The following is an 8,196-nucleotide window of genomic DNA, read 5'->3' on the forward strand; positions in this document are numbered from 1 at the left end:
TGTGGTGTCGCTCAGACGCCCGACTGTGGCATTTCTTTTAAAGCCCTTTATGTGGTGTCGCTCAGACGCCCGACTGTGGCATTTCTTTTAAAGCCCTTTATGTGGTGTGGCTAAGACGCCCGACTGTGGCATTGCTTGTTATTTGTTTCATAAATTTTAATACTACCATGTTATTGCATTTTTATAAATAACTTGCTTGCACGCATCAGAGTTTCATTTATCTTTTGTGACTGACGTCATGAGTACAAAATATTTTCAGCACATCATTGTTATATTATACCTGTGTTCATAATGTTTGCGAGTACATTCAAAGTACTCACTGGCTTGTCCCTGGCTATTGTCTTGGCCAGATTTTCTTGCACGGAGAGGAGCGACGCGATGCCAGCCCCGAACCCACACAATGGAGATAGCAGCCTCGCGAAGATAGGAGTTAACCTGGTCAGCTGTTCCTGTGGGAATTGGAGTCCCATAGACACTGATGATCCACAAACCGCTTCCGCCATCAATCACTAGAAACCATTTGTTGTACTCACAGGCCAGAATGGTCTTGTACTACATATGTTGTATTCTGCTTGGAATTTCTGTATCAAGTTGGAGCCTCATCAGCTAACAGTAATCCTGGGGCGGATGAGCACGACGGTCTTTTCTGGAAATTTATTACCCGGAAAACCGGTCGTGACAGACTTGGTATCAGAGCCAGGCTGACCATTGGCTAATCCTATCTTAGCCAGCTCAATAAATTTAGGCAAACCAACCCACCAAACCATAACCAAACCCCAGCCAAGCTTCTCGTGCAAGATAGCCACACAGTGACCCAACACCTTTTGGCAGTCAGTGCCCAACCTATCAACCTAACCTGTCGCTCATGCGCCAGTGACCGGCCCCTAAATAGTCCTTTCTCGCAAGCGTGCGAAGGAAGACTCCATCCCCTTTTTCCTATAAAAAGGGGCACACTAGTCCCAACACAGCACATCACAGCCTCTACCCCAAACCGAGCCACAATGCCTGGCCCTGTCGTGCACAATTAAACCACAGCAACCAACCTTGGAGGTTTTGTGACCATACTCGCAAACCTCACCCGTCGTGCCTATGCGTTAGAGGAGCCACCAGAATATGTTGTGTACCAAGGACCCATGAGCGGTGAAGACCGTCAATTTTGGGCCACTGTGCACATCTACGGTAGGGGACTGTCACCCGAGCGCCCCTACAGGTTCACCGGAAGAACAACTTCCTTTGAGCCACAAGCCATCCAGCTAGCCGCTCGAGAAGCTATAGTTCATCTCAGGCACTTGTCGCCCAGAGTAAACTGTCGCTCGTTCCACTACTACCCCAGACGTGAAGTGTATGGTAGACCACCCCAAGTTGCCAACGGAGATCACAAGACGGACCCCGCATTGTTGCACCTAGTGCGCTATGTAAGTGCACTAGAGGAACTGTGCGATCAAATCACTATTGATTTAATTGCAGCTCGTGGAGAGCTGGTTCGTCGAGCCCCGACGAGAGAAGAAAACGAGCCCAACACCGACAACCCAGTCGTGCTCTTTGGACAACCGATCGAGACCCCAAGATCAGCTCCAGCCATCAGCCGAGATGCTTTGATGACCCCAGAAGTGCTTCGTCGCTTTTGGGAGCACACTCCAACGGGGTTGTGGCCAACAATCCCCGCGATGGTCATCATCACTACCCCGACCCTGCAGTTCCTCCGCCATCTCCGACTAATCCCGGCAGTGAGACACGTGGAGAAGCCTCGACATCCACCAGGCGCGCCCGTTTAGACATTAATGAGGTAGACTAAGCCGTACGAGTAGTACCGAGTCTCAGTGTATCCTCACTTTGTAATTATGCGACCGTGTATATTAACGCAGCCTGTCGTTGTGCCTCTGTTTTAATAGTGGCCTTGCATTTTTGGTCAGCGCATAGTTGCATATTTTTCCGGGCACAACTACCAAAACCAACCCGACGACAACCACAGTAACACGTCTCTTTATGAGATATGTGTATCTCTGACACTGACCTGACCTTTGGAGCTAAGCTGGCAAATTTATTACCTTTCACCGCGGTAAAACGATCCGGCTCCATTGCTATATAAAGGCCACCTTGTGACCTTACCCAGCAACCCTCACTTTGTGCACCACACTCACAACTTTTTCCTGTCATGCCGAGCCCCAGCATTCATCTGAGAACCCCAGATGCAACCCCAGGTAGCTTTGTCAAAATATTGTGGGATTTTACCCACAGTACCATGGGTTCTACCCAGCCACCTCAGTACGAGCTGTTCAAATCAAGGATCACCCCATCCACCTCAAAATATTGGGCAGCAGTACACATTCCCCCTGTAGACCCCAACCAAGATCCAACGGAAGTTTCCTTCGTGGGGAAATCTATGCCAACCCCACACTTGGCCATAGAAGCTGCTGCGAAAGAAGCGATTGCTCGCCTTCGATCCGCAGTACCCTATGCCCACGAACGAGGATATTATTACTTTCCGAGCCATGCAGCACCCGGAGAAGTAACATCTTTTCCCGATGGACGCATTGAGAGAGACCCAGTGCTAGCCAACCTTATCTAGTACATCATTGCTCAAGAGCATTTGAACCAGCGAGTGATGGATTATCTCCAGAGCCTCGCAGATTTAAGTCCTCAGATTGCCATTGGCAGATCACTGAGACCCGACCCGGAGAGACGCATACATCGAGTGGTCAATCCACTGCCTCCGATAGAAGAGGAGTGTATCCCAGTACCAGAGACATTTTATCAGGACCTCGTCCAGTTGCCGTTTCCATTTTAGAACATCGCTGCGGTGTTCATTATTGCAACATTTATTTATGTGTGTGACTTATGCGTGATACCCTGAGTTTGTACGACGAGTCAATTATTTGGCTTCTACTAATGTGTGTAGTTTTTGTTGTGGTTTATGCTCCTTTAAATTAACTGTTTTCCCTCGCAAAATCCTGGAGTGAGATTTCTTTTCCCTGAGTTGCTACACCTGCCCCTTCTCACGACGTGGATTATTTAATTTCACACAGCACCACGCAGCAGACTCACAACCATAATCATTCGGACACATACACTGTTTGCAAAACTTTGCAACAGTGTTGCATCCAGCTAATCACCCCCTAACAACAGTTAGCACCCGGCACACCCCATCTACTCCTCATGATCACCACCACCGCGGAGAGCCAACACCCGAGCCGCAGCGTCGCGACACTCGTCGAGGATCATCGCGCACAGGAGCAAAGAGAGCCCCAGTAGGGTCGCCAGCCCTCCAAATATCAGGATCACAAACCAGTCCGGCATCGCCTCCGCCATTAGAGCCTCACCCGAGCTTCTGTAAGCAGTAATGGAGAAAGAAGGAGGAGGAGAAGTGAGGCCAGGTGTGAGGAAGAAGAGAGAGGCACCCCGGCCGTTTTTATAGCTCGAGCTCGGTGTACGGTGGGCGAAGTCCACCAACGCCACTCGTCGCCGATCGCCGGTGTTCGGAGTCGAATCCGCGAGCAGTGCCGATAGCGCGCTGGCCCGCGAGGTGAGTGCACGCTGCACCGGCAGCTAGCACGCCGCGCACTACCACGGTACGGCCTAGATGCCCTACACGCTAGGCATAGCCGGTGGAGAAAGCGCGAGAAAGCGCGCGGGAGAGAGGAAGAAGAGAGAAGTAGAGGGAGAAGAGGAGGCTGACAGTGGACCCCGGGTCCGCCTGTCAGCCAGAGGGAGCACTGTGCTCTCGGGTACGACCAGTGTATATCTAAATTTAGGAGTTATTCTAAATTTATATCCAGCGTAGAATCTCACGATTTTGTCCCGAACCGTAGACTCTTCCACGCAGCACCAGTTTTCACACTGTGATTTTTTTCACCACTTATTGCCCTCTCACTAAAGCCACATCTTTATTGCGTAATATTTTCTTAACACAGCTTTTAACAAATCTCGAGGACGAGATTTTTTCTTAAGGGGGGTAGTATTGTAACACCCCAAAAATTTAACCAGGTTTTAGATATTAAAAATTTTGCCAGGAATTTAAAACTTTGAATTTTGGAGCTCCATTTTGATTGTTTAAATCATCTCCTTCCCTGTTATGATGAGTTTTTCCCAAAGAGAAAACTTTTCAAATATGTTATTGGACTTGTTTAACCTCTCAAGAAAAACTTTCCTTTTATCAGTATAACTAATTAACTAATTTAATTGCTTGATCTTTATTTTCTTGAAGAATGGATTTTCAAGGTTAAATGGCCTTATTTGAACTACAACCATTTGATAAATTCACTTAAAATTTCAACCAAAATTTGGAGATGTCATGTGATGTTTTTAAATCACTTTTATGCAAAAATATATTTTATTCATGAAATAATTTGAGCTCTGCATCAATTTTTCCTTCTCTGGTCCAGAGTGCATTTTGCACTACAAGTCCTTTAAATAATTCTTTCTAGCCTCCACCAAAATTATGGGATGATGGTAATGGCCTAAGATTCCACTTTATGCAAAAACCTCGTGCTGTTCTTTGAAAAATTTGAGTGAATCAACCTCATTTTCATTCTGGTCTAGCCCTGTGATTTCTACTGCAACCCTATTTATTTTTGCTCCAATGATCTTGTGTTTTCTCCTACTGGTAGAGAGCCCTACCAAACCCCTAAATCCAGGAGCATGCAACCCTTGGATTAATTTTGGTTCATGAAATAATGTCATTTATTTCCTGTCCAGAAATGTAGTTTTGCAAAACTTTCACTAACAAGTTTCTGCTTTTGGCAAACTAACCTCACCACCCTCTTGTACATCTAAAGAGACCCCAACCTGGAAGTTTTGGCTACCCCAAGAGATGCCTAGGTGCATGTGGCATTCTATCGAGCACCCTGTAGGCATGACCAGTTTTGACATGAGTTTTGGCATTGCACTGTGACCTTGCACCTCTGATCAAACTAGCATGTCCACTAGACTCCCAGTTGCTCCTAACCTCAATCTGGTAATCCCCAACCTCACCTGCGACCTGTAGCATGCTGCGGCATTGTGTCGAGAATCTCCCGTGCGTGCACTGGACGCACCCAGAGCGCGCTATTGCACGATCCGCGCCCGAGCCGACACGCTGGCCCCTCTGGCTTTGGCCCACATGGCAGCACCTCGCCACGCACTCCCCGCCTCGCAGCATCGCGCCAAGCCACCCTGACACGCTACAGCGCCGCCGCCAGGGCATTTTTGGCGGCACACCGTCGTCCGCAGCGCGCCTCTGCCACGGTCGGTGCCGCCAAAGCCACCTCTGCTCGCCAGCTCGCCCTTGGAGCAGTGCCCACTCGTCCGCTAGCTCCTGCCGTCATCCCCAGCCACGCCACGTTGCCCTGCAAGCTACAGAGAGGCGGTTCGCCGGAGAGCTTATCCGGCCGCCGCGGAACCGACCTCGACGAGCTATAAAAGGAGGCCCCCGAGCTTCCCCGAGCACACAGGCAACCTTAGAATGCTCCCCTAGTTCTTCTATGGCAGCCAATCGACCCGGGGAGGTCTTCTTCCCCACCTCCGGCAACTGCGGCCGCCACCACTGCCCTGGCCAATTCGGCACCACCAGGGCCTCCCCCTCTCCGTTCTCTCCACCAAGAGCTTCCTCATCCTCCCGTGAACCTTTCCCTCTACTCGATTTCGATCGGGGCTCACTGCGGGAGAATTTTCACTCCGCCCCCGAAGCCTCCTCCGCCGCGAAGCTCACCGCCGGCAGCTCCCTCCGTCCCCACCGGCCTGGCAACCACCGGGAGGACCGCACTGGAGTAGCGCATCCATCCCCGCCCTCGGGGCCCCGCGAAGAGCTGCCAGTCGCCGGCGACGATCGCCTGAGCTCCGCCTCCGCTCGGGACAGGGGAACGAGGGGGAAAGAGAGACTAGTCAAACCTGACTAGTGGGACTCTCTGGACCCACTGTTAGCGACCCCGTGCCTGTCCATGTGGGATTAAGTGAAGGCGTAATCCCCCCAGATTTTTGAAGAGAGGAGAAATGTTTCAAGTTTTGGAGTGCACCCTGCCTTTCCACACATTGAAGGCAAGCATTCTGAACCCCGGCATAATATTTTTGTGTGTTCGATGACACGTTCATAACATCACCTCACTTTGGAGAAACTTGTTATTTCATGTGATATGATCATATGCATGGGTGCATGTTATTGATTTCCATGCTGTTGGAAATGGACACACTTGTGATGATAATCACCCTCATGTGCCTTGCATGCATACCGGCAGGAACCTGGGAAAACCCCTGCCTTGGGTAGGCATGAGTTTGTCGCCGGTCTCCGTCGGGACGGTTATGTCTGGTATGGCATGACAAGGTGATATGAGCGGTGACTCTGTTGGTTGAGATATATTCGTCATGCTAATCATGCAGGGAATACTTAAACCTCCTGAGTCGACCATAGATCGAGTCTTGTGCCAGTAACCCCCATACTTGTTTCGTACTACCACTCGTCTCTACAGCAAGTAGATTACGGTTCAGTAAGTTGTCAACCTCTTTCTAGCACACACCGTACAGAGAGGCCATGGTGGAAGATACCGGTTGTAGCTGGTAGGCAGGCCACCTGGTCCGGGGGCATGGGTGTTTCCGGTTGGGACCGAGAGGGGAGGCCACCCCTTAGAGCGCGCGATATAAATTTGATCCCATGCTACGCGAGGTTGTAGCCTCCCCACTTAAAGTTTGCTTGACAGGTGTCATGGGTGATTCCAGACACGTGTGAGTTAAGCTGGTGTGTGCAAGTTAGGTGTGTTTTCAACAAAAAGACCGTAGACGGAATTAGTCCCGATGGACTAAAGAAATCCGTTACTCGTGGGTAAAGAGTACACCCTCTGCAGAGAATAAACCTATTCGAATAACCGTGTCCATGGTTAAGGATTACAGTCTGGGATGGGTCAGGTGTCGGTCTTAGTGTCGGTCTTCGGAAGTGAAACTATTAACCAGAACTGGAACTACTACCTGTGACTTGTGATAATTATGATTATTATTATTGTTGACCAACCCGTGATATTATTGTTATTATCGAGTATCTCTGGGACGGTTCTACCTCTGGGATATTCACTATGATTGTTTATTTTAAAGCCCTTTATGTGGTGTCGCTCAAACGCCCGACTGTGGCATTTCTTTTAAAGCCCTTTATGTGGTGTCGCCCAGACGCCCGACTGTGGCATTTCTTTTAAAGCCCTTTTTGTGGTGTCGCTCAGACGCCCGACTGTGGCATTTCTTTTAAAGCCCTTTATGTGGTGTCGCTCAGACACCCGACTGTGGCATTTCTTTTAAAGCCCTTTATGTGGTGTCGCTCAGACGCCCGACTGTGGCATTTCTTTTAAAGCCCTTTATGTGGTGTCGCTAAGACGCCCGACTGTGGCATTGCTTGTTATTTGTTTCATAAATTTTAGTACTACCATGTTATTGCATTTTTATAAATAACTTGCTTGCACGCATCAGAGTTTCATTTATCTTTTGTGACTGACGTCATGAGCACAAAATATTTTCAGCACATCATTGTTATATTATACCTGTGTTCATAATGTTTGCGAGTACATTCAAAGTACTCACTGGCTTGTCCCTGGCTATTGTCTTGGCCAGATTTTCTTGCACGGAGAGGAGCAACGCGATGCCAGCCCCAGAACCCACACAATGGAGATAGCAGCCTCGCGAAGATAGGAGTTAACCTGGTCAGCTATTCCTGTGGGAATTGGAGTCCCATAGACACTGATGATCCACAAACAGCTTCCGCCATCAATCACTAGAAACCATTTGTTGTACTCATAGGCCAGAATGGTCTTGTACTACATATGTTGTATTCTGCTTGGAATTTCTGTATCAAGTTGGAGCCTCATCAGCTAACAGTAATCCTGGGGCTGATGAGCACGACGGTCTTTTCTGGAAATTTATTACCCGGAAAAACGTTCGTGACATGCACTGTCTTGTGTGGGCGGTACTTGCTACTTTTGTTTGATAGTGAATCATGCGAACCCTCTCCTAGTTATGGAAACAGATGTATCCTCACCAGCTTTTGATGTAATATATGGCATGCTTAGATGTAAGTTTGAACTGTTTATCATATCAGCAGGGCTTGTTTGATGATTCTTGGTGTTAGTAGGCTAGCTACTGTGCGAGCTATAGTACTTGCAAAACACTCACCAAAGAGAAACGTTGGGGCTGATGAGCTCGTGGTATGCTTATACTTATCCCTCGTTGATCGACCAATAGCCCTAG

The sequence above is a fragment of the Triticum dicoccoides genome, chromosome 1B (genome assembly GCF_002162155.2).
Source record: "Triticum dicoccoides isolate Atlit2015 ecotype Zavitan chromosome 1B, WEW_v2.0, whole genome shotgun sequence".
NCBI lineage: Eukaryota > Viridiplantae > Streptophyta > Magnoliopsida > Poales > Poaceae > Triticum > Triticum dicoccoides.